The 12299-nt window shown below is 38.6% G+C and overlaps 1 pseudogene; it reads right to left on the bottom strand.

Annotated features, from left to right (window-relative positions):
* Positions 1-3371: 3371 nt before the first annotated feature.
* Positions 3372-8731, bottom strand: LOC119530350 (annotated as a pseudogene).
* Positions 8732-12299: the final 3568 nt, after the last annotated feature.

A 12299-nucleotide genomic window follows, 5' to 3' on the forward strand; every position in this document is an offset into this window, starting at 1 on the left:
TGCCAGGGAGATTTACACCCCTGGGAGTCATGTCCCACGCAGTGGGGGGGGGGGGGCATTGAGTCCACCTGCCAAGTTGGCTTAAAGGTAGAGGCCACATCTGAGCAACAAAAGAGGTTCTCTTTGGGAGACTCTTATGCACTATTATAAATAGGCTTAGCCTTTCCTTTGCAGTAACAAGCTTCATAAGGGCAAGCCCCACGATCATGGGCTCAGCCTTCTAAATTGATAGTCCCCAATGCTTGTGAGAATATTAGAAATTCCCCAGGTGGGGAAGTTTAACATTTCCACATTTCCCCCCCAAGTTCCTCAAGGAGGCTTTTCAAATACTTTATTGTTCTTCGCCCAAGTTACTCTGTGATGTATTCTGGTTTCACACTAACCTGTACAAACAAACAGATCTTACCTCCTATTCAATGTTCCATGTAATTATGGTGTTTGAATAAACTGACCATTCAAGTAAAATTATATAGCATGCTACATAAAATATAGATTTTCCACCAAATAAACATCTCTTCTTTTGATCTCACACAGAAGTTCAAGGTTTTTTTTTTTTAGCTTTTAAAAAAATGATTATAATTTGTAGATCTAGGAAGTTTTCAAACATATCAAAATTATATGAAAATACATACCACCTCACAATATTACAACAGCAAGAAATAAAATAAACAGAGCAGGTTGGAGGTGGAATGTGAAGCAGGCACCTTGGATACCTGTAGCTTTCCCGTGATGTGTCCCTTCTCTCCCTCTAACTTACCCTCTTTGAGTAATATTCCCTGCCTCAGATACCAAGGTCCTTGTGCTCTCCCTTTTTTTTAAATATATTTATATTTTTTAATTTATTTTTTTATTATTCATTTTATTGAGATATATTCACATACCACACAATCATACAAAACAAATCATACATTTGATTGTTCACAGTACCATTACATAGTTGTACATTCATTACCAAAATCAATCCCTGACACCCTCATTACCACACTCACAAAAATAACCAGAATAATAATTAAAGTGAAAAGGAGCAACTAAAGTAAATAAGAACACTGGGCGCCCTTGTCTGTTTGTTTGTTTCCTTCCCCCACCTTTCCACTCATCCATCCACAAACTAGACAAACGGGAGTGTGATCCCTACGGGCCCCCCCAATCCCACTGTCCCCCCTCATAAGCCACATTTTTATACAATTGTCTTCAAGATTCATGGGTTCTGGGTTGTAGTTTGATAGTTTCAGGTATCTACCTCCAGCTACCCAAATTCATTAGAACCTAAAAAGGGTTGTCCATATTGTGTGTAAGAGTGCCCACCAGAGTGACCTCTCAGCTCCTTTGGGAATCTCTCTGCCTCTGAAGCTTATTTCATTTCCTTTCACATCCCCCTTTTGGTCAAGAAGATGTTCTCCATCCCACGATGCCAGGTCTACATTCCTCCCTGGGAGTCATATTCCACGTTGCCAGGGAGATTCACAACCCTGGGTGTCTGATCCCATGTAGTGGGGAGGGCAGTGATTTCACCTTTCAAGTTGGCTTAGCTAGAGAGAGAGGGCCACATTGTGCTCTCCCTTTTAGAACGTGTTCTCAGGAAAAAAAAGTGAAATTCTCATGCACTGAGGGAACTTTAGGTATTACTCTTATAGGATTACTTGCATCTTGACAACTTTAAACTTAAAGGAATAACAAGAAAGGAAATTTTAGTATCAGCTAGCAGGTAGGAGAGTAATTTCATTGGTATCTGTTGAAATCTCATGTTAAATAGTCACATATTCAGTCTACGGATTAGGTCAGTGCCAAAGACATGAAAATATATACAAAATAAACCTACCAATTAGGATTTCAACAGTTAGATTTTAATTTTATAGTTCAATTCTTTTCAGCAGTGACACTTCAACAATAAAACTACCTTCAAACTGGAAATTGTATAACTCGTTACCAATACGGTATCCCTGTGCTTTATTGGCAAAAGTCACTCAAGGGAAAAAGTGTGTGCGGCAACACCAATGCTCCAAAGCCAAAAAGGCCCTGAAATAAATTGGGCAGAGGCTTTTCTATAAGAGTTGTTTAAAAAGCTGACTGTGCTATTCATAACTGGCATTTTCTTAAAATCTTATTAAAAGTTCCAATTTTAGTAACTGAAATCATGCAAACTGGATGCTTCTGCAAGTGTACATGGTTAATTAACCCTGGTTAATATGTTTCATTAGGAAGCACTATAAAGAGTGATAAAGTATAATAGGAAAAAAATCATGTATAGCACAATTTGAAAACTATTAATAGTTATTAAACTTCCTCAATCTTAATTCAAAAAACCTGCATTCACTAGAGCAAATAATTTTCTGAAATTCAGCCACTAGAATTATGCTGAAAATAGAAAACTCTGTTAATACACTTTTATCAAAATGCTAGCATTTCTACCTTCATATGTACAATATTGAAAAACATTAAAACATAACAAAGCTAAAGTAATAGAAAATAATGCTTCTGAGCTATTACTAACAACCTGGTGAGGAATCAACACAACACTCCAAAATGGCTAGGATATGTTCGCATATTATGGCAAACACCAAAAGCCATTCATACCCTCCTTCTCTCTTTCTCTTCTTTCCTATAGAGACTAGACAGAAAAATGTACTTCATTTCAAATACTTGCAATGAGGGACAGCTATACAACATGGATCTGGCCAGGGAGGGCTATCTTTCCCAAATAAAAAGTTAAAAGACTTGCTCGGAGAAAGCCCCGTTGCCTCTTTTTCCTTTTTCCTCCCTGAATGTGGATGAAAGTTTCAGAAAGGGTACAGTCCCCTTTACCACAAGACAATAAGCAGGAACACAGTGGTCTACATGGCAGATGACATGTAGAGGCAAAAGGAGATGGGGTCCCTGGGCCGCCTTAGGAGGCCTGAACTGCCCACCTGTGGACTGCTCATTGCATGAGAGATATAGAAGCTCTGAGCTGCAGGGGTTTCTGTTAGTGCAGCTGCCTGTACTTGTAACAGATACAAATACAAAACATTCTCACATAAAAATCAGAAGTAAGAGTTAAGCAGAAATCCTCACCAACCCCTCAAATATCCCAACAAGAACCTGCATGACAAACTTGTACTTTTATTTTCTTTACCTGAGGATGCTAAATAACACACAACCAATACAAAAAAGAGGGGGTGGTGATGGTTCATGTTTCTATGGAAAAGTGTTAGCACTCTGAAATTCTAATGCCAAATAAGTGAGATAATGCTGGGGGAGGAAGGGCACGAATGTAATATCAGACAATGATTGTCTAATATAGGCTTTATCTAATATTTCCTCTATGTCAATTTTAACCATTGGTGAGGAAAATAAAGTTTATTTCTTAGGCAGAAGAAATCCCAATTCAGTTTTTAAGTCTGAACTTTCAAACTTGGGAATCTTTTCTCCAGGTTATCAACAAGGCTCTTACCAACTTCATGTAGGATTTTAAGAAAATCTTCCACTGCAGGGCTATACAGAGGCGAAAGATTTCGAAATGCACATGAACACTTCTGTTTGCTTAAATGGCCTTCCTTTAGTCCCTGAGACATGATTTCCTTTGTTAGCACCTGAAAAATATTAGAAAGGAATTCATGCAAAATATGTATTAAGATTTTCAAGTGGAAATCATCTTCAGTTAAGTCAGACATTTTAGTTTCTTCTGTATTAGACTCTACTGAGTTCTCTGGTTTCTTCTGACAATGTTCCATATTTTTTAAGACACGAGTTAGGCTGTCAATTAGAGGCAGATCTTTTTCTACCCTTAGGTACTCCTGTTCAGTGTGTGAAACATAGAAGACAGACAACACTGAAAAGACAGAGGCTAGCACTGTTTTCTGTTCTTGAGGTATGATGGGTGGATCATTAGACTGGCAGAATTCATGGCAGACCAGGTCAAAAAGTAAATTCTAAGTGTCTTTTCCAGCATCAGGAAACTGTGCAATTGTTTGAGATCCATCATCCACTGGGTACTTGTTTGGCAGCTTCAGTACACAGGGCATAATCCTAAACACTGGCTGCTCTTCAGAATCTTCCTGGGGCTGGTCCACAGGCTGAGCAGCCCCATTTCTAATCCGTTCCAACATTAGCTTCTCATCCAAATCAAAGAGCTTGTCTACAACCTCTCCTGCCTTCACCAGCAAGTCAACATTTGTTGAACTTGACATGATGAAGCAAATGCTATCATAGATAGGTGGATATTCTCTAATCCTTCTGTCTGGGAAAGGCAAGTGAGGAACAACCTTCTTATTTCCAGCAGGGTAGGAGGGTCTGAATCATTCAAGCAGTGCAATAATACCTTTCTAAGATGTTTATCACTGCTGATAGACTCACATATCTCCTGGAAACAGGCCATACTGCCTAAAATTCCCACACAGATTTCTCTCAAGGTGTGAATACTCAGATTTGGCCAATACTCCCATAAATATGTCAGGAGCATTAAATTTTTGGAGAAATAAAGCCACATCCTCATTGATTGACATATCTCATACTCTGCAAATTTCATTCTCCATTTCTTCTTCAAGCTCCATCTGCTGCTGCTCCTCATCATCTTAGCCAGATTTGGTGTTTTCAGGGCCAACAAGCTGGATGAGCCCACTGAGAATGCCGAAGAGCTGGTGCTTGCTGGTGCTCCCAATGCAACCCCCCTCTACCCCTTCTCCTACTTCTTGTCCTGACTCAGCAGCAGCAGTGATGTGTTTCAGTCCATACCTAGGGTGCAACCCATGCTCAGGAACCTGGCTGGAAGCCCCAGAGGAGATGAGAGCCAGAAGTTGAAGTTTTAAAACACAGTCATTATCATCCTTTACCATTTAGTCTGTTTTACCTTAGTCCTAACCAAGTCCATTTCATTCATATCTCTAATTGAAGTCTGATCTCCTTTTTTGGCTTCTTTAACATTTGCTGTATGGGGTAATGCTGACATTCATAGCTGCTGAACTCTGGCTCTGAGTCTCAGGTGTCACACAGATACCTGAAGTTCCAAGGACTGACCAGGTTATACACAAAGAGCTCATCATCTCAGAATTTAGAAATAATCATTACAACTCATGAACAGATGTGACTGCTGTAAGAGCTTACAATTTAGGAACCTTTACCATAAGCCTTCCCCTGATAACTTGTGGTCTCAGATTCAGTTCTCAGAGTTTGCACATTATAGTTAGTCCATATTAGTGAGGTGTTATAATGTCTGTCTTTTCATTTCTGGCTTATTTCACTCAACATACTGTCCTTAAAGTCCATTTACCTAGTTTTATACCTCACAACTTCATTCCTTCTTGCAGCTGTCATTGTTGCTTTCGAGAAGTCTGAAACCGTTTTCCTCCAAGCTTTGAATGTGATATTTTTTTCATTCTGGAAGTTTTAGGATCATCTCTATCCATGGTGGTGTGCAATTTCATGATAATGTCCTTTGGTATAAATCATTCAGTATTGGAAGCATCCAGTCTGCTCTATTAATCCAAACACTCATGTTGTTCAATTTCAGATATCTTTCTCCTACTGTTTTATTGCTAATTTCCTCCCTTTCCCATTTGTTTATTTGTTTGTTTGTTTCTGCTCTCCTGTTAGACAGATATTGGGCATGCTGGATAAATTCTCTCAAGTTTTTAACTTTTCTTTCTTATTTTCCATTTCTTTCTCTTTTTGTTCCTCTTTCTAGATATTTCTACAGCTTTAGCTGTCAAAATATTTACACAATTTTATATTCCTACTATTCAGTTTGTAAATGTCAAGAACTCTGTTTTGCTTTCTGATTGTTTCCTTTCGATTGTGTCCTTTTATTTTGTTTGTATGCAATTTTTTTTTTTTAAATCTTTCAAGGATAACAATTATAGTCTCTTGGAATATTTTTTCTTCTCCTTGCAGTTTTTTCTTTCATTTACTTTAAAAATCTGTTTGTGACTTTTCTCTTTTATGTGTGAAGCATATTTTTTTTCAAATATCTAGTGATCCTTTTGTGCCCAGACTCTAAAACTGATTGGAATCTCTGCAGGCTGGGGTAAGGTTTGTTGTCAGGTGGGCCTCACTGTACTTCTTTTGGAAGATGAGTGTGTTTTTACATTTTCAACCCCCAAATGCCAGAATCTATAGATCTTTTCTTTGGGGGTCTTTTAGTTTTTCGGAGAAATAGCTGGCAGTCCCCTGCCTGGAGGATATAAATCTGACTGCTGGTGTTCTGAAAGAGGATTTGGGAAATGTTCCTCTTTCCACACTGTTTTTAAATTAATGCTTTTTTTTTTTTAATTAACTATATCAAAAAAAAAATTAAAAAATACAATAAAAATCATTTCAAACAAACCATAACAAGGGAGAAAGAAAAAGACAACTAACCTAAAATAACTACTTCCAACATGTTCCTACTCTACCCCAAGAAAATAACCTAATATAGCAACATTTCTGTGAACTTGTTCTTATAATACTCACCAGAAACTAAGAAACCATAGTCATCCCTGGGCATTCCCAGAATGTTAAATGTACCCACCATAGCTTATCTGTTCTTGTTGAGTTATCATTCCCCCTTCATCAATTGCTCTTTATCGTTAGTTCCCCTACATTCTACATTATAAACCATTTATTTTACATTTTTCAATGTTCACATTAGTAATAGCATATAATATTTCTCTTTTTGTGCCTGGCTTATTTCGCTCAGCATTATGTCTTCAAGGTTCATCCATGTTGTCATATGTTTCACAAGATCGTTCCTTCTTACTGCCGTGTAGTATTCCATCATGTGCATCTACCACATTTTATTTATCCACTCACCTGCTGAAGGACATTTGGGTTGTTTCCATCTCTTGGCAATTGTGAATAATGCTGCTATTAACACTGGCATGCAGATATCTGTTCGTGTCACTGCTTTCAGATCTTTTGGGTATATACCAAGAAGTGCAATCGCTGGATCGAAGGGTAACTCTATATCTAGTTTTCTAAGGAACTGCCAGACTGTCTTCCAGAGTGGCAGAATCGTTATACAGTCCCACTGTTCTAGTTTGCTAATGCTGCTGGGTTGCAAAACACCAAAAATGGATTGGCTTTTATACAAGGGGGTTTATTTGGTTACAGAGTTACAGTCTTAAGGCCATAAAGTGTCCAAGGTAATGCATCAGCAATTGGGTACCTTCACTGAAGGATGGCCAATGGTGTCTGGAAAACCTCTGTTAGCTGGGAAGGCACGTGCCTGGCATCTGCTCCAAAGCTCTGGTTTCAAAATGACTTTCTCCCAGGATGTTCCTCTCTAGGCTGCAGTTCCTCAAAAATGTCACTCTTAGTTGCACTTGGGATATTTGTCCTCTCTCAGCTTCTCCGGAGCAAGAATCTGCTTTCAACGGCCGTCTTCAAACTGTCTCTCATCTGTAGCTCCTGTGCTTTCTTCAAAGTGTCTCTCTTGGCTGTAGCTCCTCTTCAAAACGTCACTCACAGCTGCAGCTGCACTAAGTTCCTTCTGTTTGCCAGCCCATTTATATGGCTCCACTGATGAAGGCCCACCCTGAATGCGTGGGGCCATGCTTCCATGGAAATAGCTCATTAGAGTTATCACCTACAGTTGGGTGGGGTGCATTTCCATGCAAATCTAATCATCACCAAAACGTCTGCCCCACACAAGATTACATCAAAGATAATGGCATTTGGGGGGACATAATACATTCAAACTGGCACACCCACCAACAATGAATAAGAGTTCCAATTTCTCCACGTCCTCTCCAGCATTTGTAGTTTCCTGTTTGTTTAATGGCAGCCATTCTAATTGGTGTGAGATGGTATCTTATTGTGGTCTTAATTTGCATCTCTCTAATAGCTAGTGAAGCTGAACATTTTTTCATGTGTTTCTTGGCCGTTTGTATTTCCTCTTCAGAGAACTGTCTTTTCATATCTTTTGCCCACTTTATAATTGGGCTGTCGGTACTATTGTCATTTCTTTATGTATGTTGTAGGATTTCTTTATATATGCAAGATATCAGTCTTTTGTCAGATACATGGTTTCCAAAAATTTTTTCTCGTTGAGTTGGCTGCCTCTTCAACTTTTTGACAAATTCCTTTGAGGTACAGAAACTTCTAAGCTTGAGGAGTTCCCATATATCTATTTTTCCCTTTGTTGCTTGTGCTTTGGGGGTAAGGTCTAGGAAGTGGCTGCCTAATACAAGGTCTTGAAGATGTTTCCCTACATTATCTTCTAGGAGTTTTATGGTACTGTCTCTTATATTGAGATCTTTGATCCACTTTGAGTTAATTTTCATGTAGGGTGTGAGGTAGGGGTCCTCTTTCATTCTTTTGGACATGGATTTCCAACTCTCCTGGCCCCTTTTGTTGAAAAGACTATTATGTTCCAGTTCAGTGGCTTTGGGGGCCTTATCAAAGATCAGTCAGCCATAGATCTGGGGGTCTATCTCCAAATTCTCAATTCAATTCCATTGATCAATATCCACACTGTTTTTAACTATGCTGTTACAGAATTTCATCTAAACACTTATTGGGGACTTAGAGTATCTCAGATACAGTGCATGATTTGGGAACCTGAGGAAGGAAGGATGGGGTCCCTGCACTCAAGAGCTCACAGCCCAGTAGTAGAAGAGCAATAAGCAACTGTATTCCAGCATTAGACATGGGCTGTGCAAATTGCCACGGGAGCCTTGGCAAGGAATGTGTGAATCTGCCTGAAGAGGTGATTAAACACATAATTACATCTCCAAGTCAAATATGCACATCACACATACAAGCCCAACTCTCACCCCATGCTTATGCAGCTCACTCAATCTACATTGTGTTCTGTTTTTTTTTTTTTTTTTATTCTTTTACCCACAAGTAACCTAATTTCCATTTTCTTCTGGTCTCATTTTTTAAAGCTAATTATCTGCTTTCTCTCAAAAGATTATCATCTTGTTAGATGTGATATTCAAGGTGAAAATATAATACTATTTGAGGAGGAAGGCAGGTTTTATAAATAAACAGAGGAAACTGATTTTATAGAGGTTGTTCTGTAGAAGGTCATGTAGAAGAGGAGGATGATATGCTATTGTCATGGACACCCAAGAAAAATATCCTGCCCAGAGGTTTATTGGAAATGAAATATTTAAACTTGTACTTTCTGTAAAGTATTTATTAAGAATTAATATTATAATTTTATCTTCTTTTAAACTTACTATAATCCTCTTGTAAATTCAGGATCTACATAAACAATTCACTTTTAGGTTTTCATGTTTGAGCATTGTGCTATCATTGGAGACAAGAGATAAGACCAGATACTTTAGTGCTTCTATGACCTCACACCCACTTGATCAAACCATTAAGCAATAATTTACAGTTTCAAAATGTAAAGGAAGGAAATATTTTTGTTTAATCTTTAAATGGGGACTTGATTTAAAAAGAAATTGCCAGTACATATGAAGCAAGCATTTATACTCTGTTAGTTTTTATAACACATAACTCATTTCTCCAAATTTAAATAATGGTTTTTATATAGTTTCTATAGAATGTAATTTCCTACATTATTTTTTGGTTTTTGTTTGTTTGTTTTTGTTTTGCCTAGTATCATAGTAGTAGTACAAAGCTTGGAGCATTACAGGATGCAATTTAATATTGTAGAATTGAATTAAAACATGGGGATTTTCCTGATTTGTGACTATACTGTCAACCTTGCTACACTTCTGTGAGGACAAAAATATATCATAAATACTTATAAGCATTACTTTTCAGAGATCACTAATTTCTTTCCTCCTTGTGCAGATCGTATTTTCTAAAGATGGCCACAACACTAGAACCTATCCCACGTATTCTTCTTACAATATAACTTTGACATTCCTGCCATCAAGAGGTGGGGGTGCTGTCCACAATATAACTGTCTTAAAACAATTTTGTGACTGTTTCAGTCACTATGATATTGCCAAATCATGTCGCATGTTTTCCAGGGTTGATCAAAAAAGACGATGCAACTTCCACCGTGTGTGCTAAATCACTCCCTGGAGGCCTGACTTACCATGTTAACAAGTCTTACTGCCCTTGGTCACCATGCTGGGAAGAAGTCCAAAGTAGCCCACAGAGAGAAACCATTTTTTTCCCAAGTCTACATGAAGGGAGAGAGAGATGCCCAGCTTGCCCTCAGATTCTCTAGTTTCTGCTGTTCCAGCCACTCTCAGACTGCAACTCCACGAGAAACCCTGAGCAGGAATAGCCCAGCTGAGCCCTTTCCTAATTCCTGGCCTACAGAGACTGTAAGACATAAATTATAGTTGTTATTTTAAGCCACTGAATTTGGGGGGTGGTTAGTTATGCAGCAATAGATAAAAAGGACACATCTCCCTAGGCACAGAAAAATCCGAAGTAGCCATGTGACTGTGAGTTCCAGCCAAAAGAATGCAAGAAGTGATGTATATCATGTCTAAACCTAGCCTAAAAACCTTCCTGTGAAATCCTCCATCCTCTTTCCTTCTTCTAGCTGAATACACAGGACATCAAAGCTCTCAAGGAATGCAGAGTCTCAGGAAAGTAGTTTCCTGAGCCGTGTGGAAGGTTTTGGACTTGATGTGAATGATAAATAAAATTTTATTCTAAAAGCCACTGGGGTTACGGTGGTAGTGTTGCCTTAACAAATATACCTCCTCGCACATCTGTTGTGCATTCACTGATTTAAGAAATATTTAGCACCTATCAAATGGCAGGCACTTGGGATAGAGTGGTAAATACAACTAGTAAGGTGCTTGTTCATGTGAAACTTACATTCTTTTGGAAGGGAGAGGATCACTAAACAACTAAGCAAATAAATAGTAACACATATCAGGTAGTGGGAGGTGCTACGAAACAAGTAAAATAGCGTGGATAGTGATGGGGTGAGAAGGATTATTTAGATAAGGTGGTCCATGGAAGGTCACCCTGAGAAGGTGACACTTGAACTGAGGCCTGAATGATACCTTAGCTACATTTTCAATTGCTTCTTTTAACCAGAAACATTTAAAAAAATAAATGAATGAAACCTCCTCTCTAATGTCCTTTCAAAATAATCTTTTCAAACACCACGAAATGCTTAACAATTCTGCTCATCTCTCTTCCTGACATAGATTTTGTCTTGCTTTGGCTGGAGAATAACAGTACTAGATGGAGCCCAGCTGACTTCTTAGGCAGCTTCTTTAAAATTCGTCTTCTCTAGGGCCCCACTTGGATTAAACAAGGGTGAGAAGAATAAGGGATGAGGTTAGAGAGTCAATAGGAGGCCAGATTGTGAAGTGCCTTCATTAGAGAAGACTTAGACTTTACTCTGAGTGAGACAACAATGGAGGACCCCAAACATAATCATCCTAATATTACAAAGATTACTCTGGTTGCTGGGGAATACTGTAGGAGGTCCAGGGAGTAGTCATGAGACCCTTGAGGAAGCTTTTACAATAATCCAGCCAATGCACAATGATGACCTTAAACTAGAGTGACAGCAGTTCAGGGAGTAAGAAGTGGTTGAATACTGGATGTATTTTGAGGGTAGAACCAACAAGATTAGCCAGTGGTTTAGATACAAAGATGAAGAATGACAGTCAATGATGACTCCAAGGGTTTTCATTTGAGAAAGTGGAAGGATGGAGTTGTCATTTACTGTGAAAGAGAAGACTATGAGAAAAGCAGGTTTAGGGAGAATATTGAGAGTCTGGTTTCGGAAACCTTAAACTTGGCATGCTTTTTAGACATTACACACACTATCTCATTAATTGCCAAAATAATTCTGAAAGTTGGTACTATTGTCAATTGTGTTTTACAGATGAACAAATTGAAGTCGAGAGAAGTTAAATAAATGGCCCAAACTCACACTTGTAAATGGCAGCACCAAATTAGAACCTGGTCTTGTGGAATCTAAAGCTGGGACTCATTCCACTACCAAGTTGTGCTTACCAATTTCTCCATTACCTAATTTTTCCAAGTTGTTTTCTCTACAAATTCTTATTAGTAACTATCCATCTCTGGTACCTGCTACTACATACAATCTGATGATTAAGCATATAAACTTTATGTGATGCCTGTACATGGCAGAGATTGCTAATACCAAGTCTCCCCCAAGGTTTAAGTGGGTATATGGCTCCCTGGCTAGATACTAATTCCCAGCTTCCCTTAAAGTTAGATATGAAAGACCATACGACCAAGTTATAGACTGAGCTATATGAATGGAAGTGGAGTAACTTCCAGGTCATATACTTAGATGGAAGCTACTTGTTTTCTATTTCCTCCTTCTTTGGTACAGAGCAAGGATATGCAGGTGGACAAGGAATATACCTAGGGGAAGGTGGAGTAACAAAGAAGAAAGAGTCTGGGTCCCTGAATGATCC

Source organism: Choloepus didactylus, chromosome 3 (assembly GCF_015220235.1).
Source record: "Choloepus didactylus isolate mChoDid1 chromosome 3, mChoDid1.pri, whole genome shotgun sequence".
In the NCBI taxonomy this organism is placed as follows: Eukaryota; Metazoa; Chordata; class Mammalia; order Pilosa; family Megalonychidae; genus Choloepus; species Choloepus didactylus.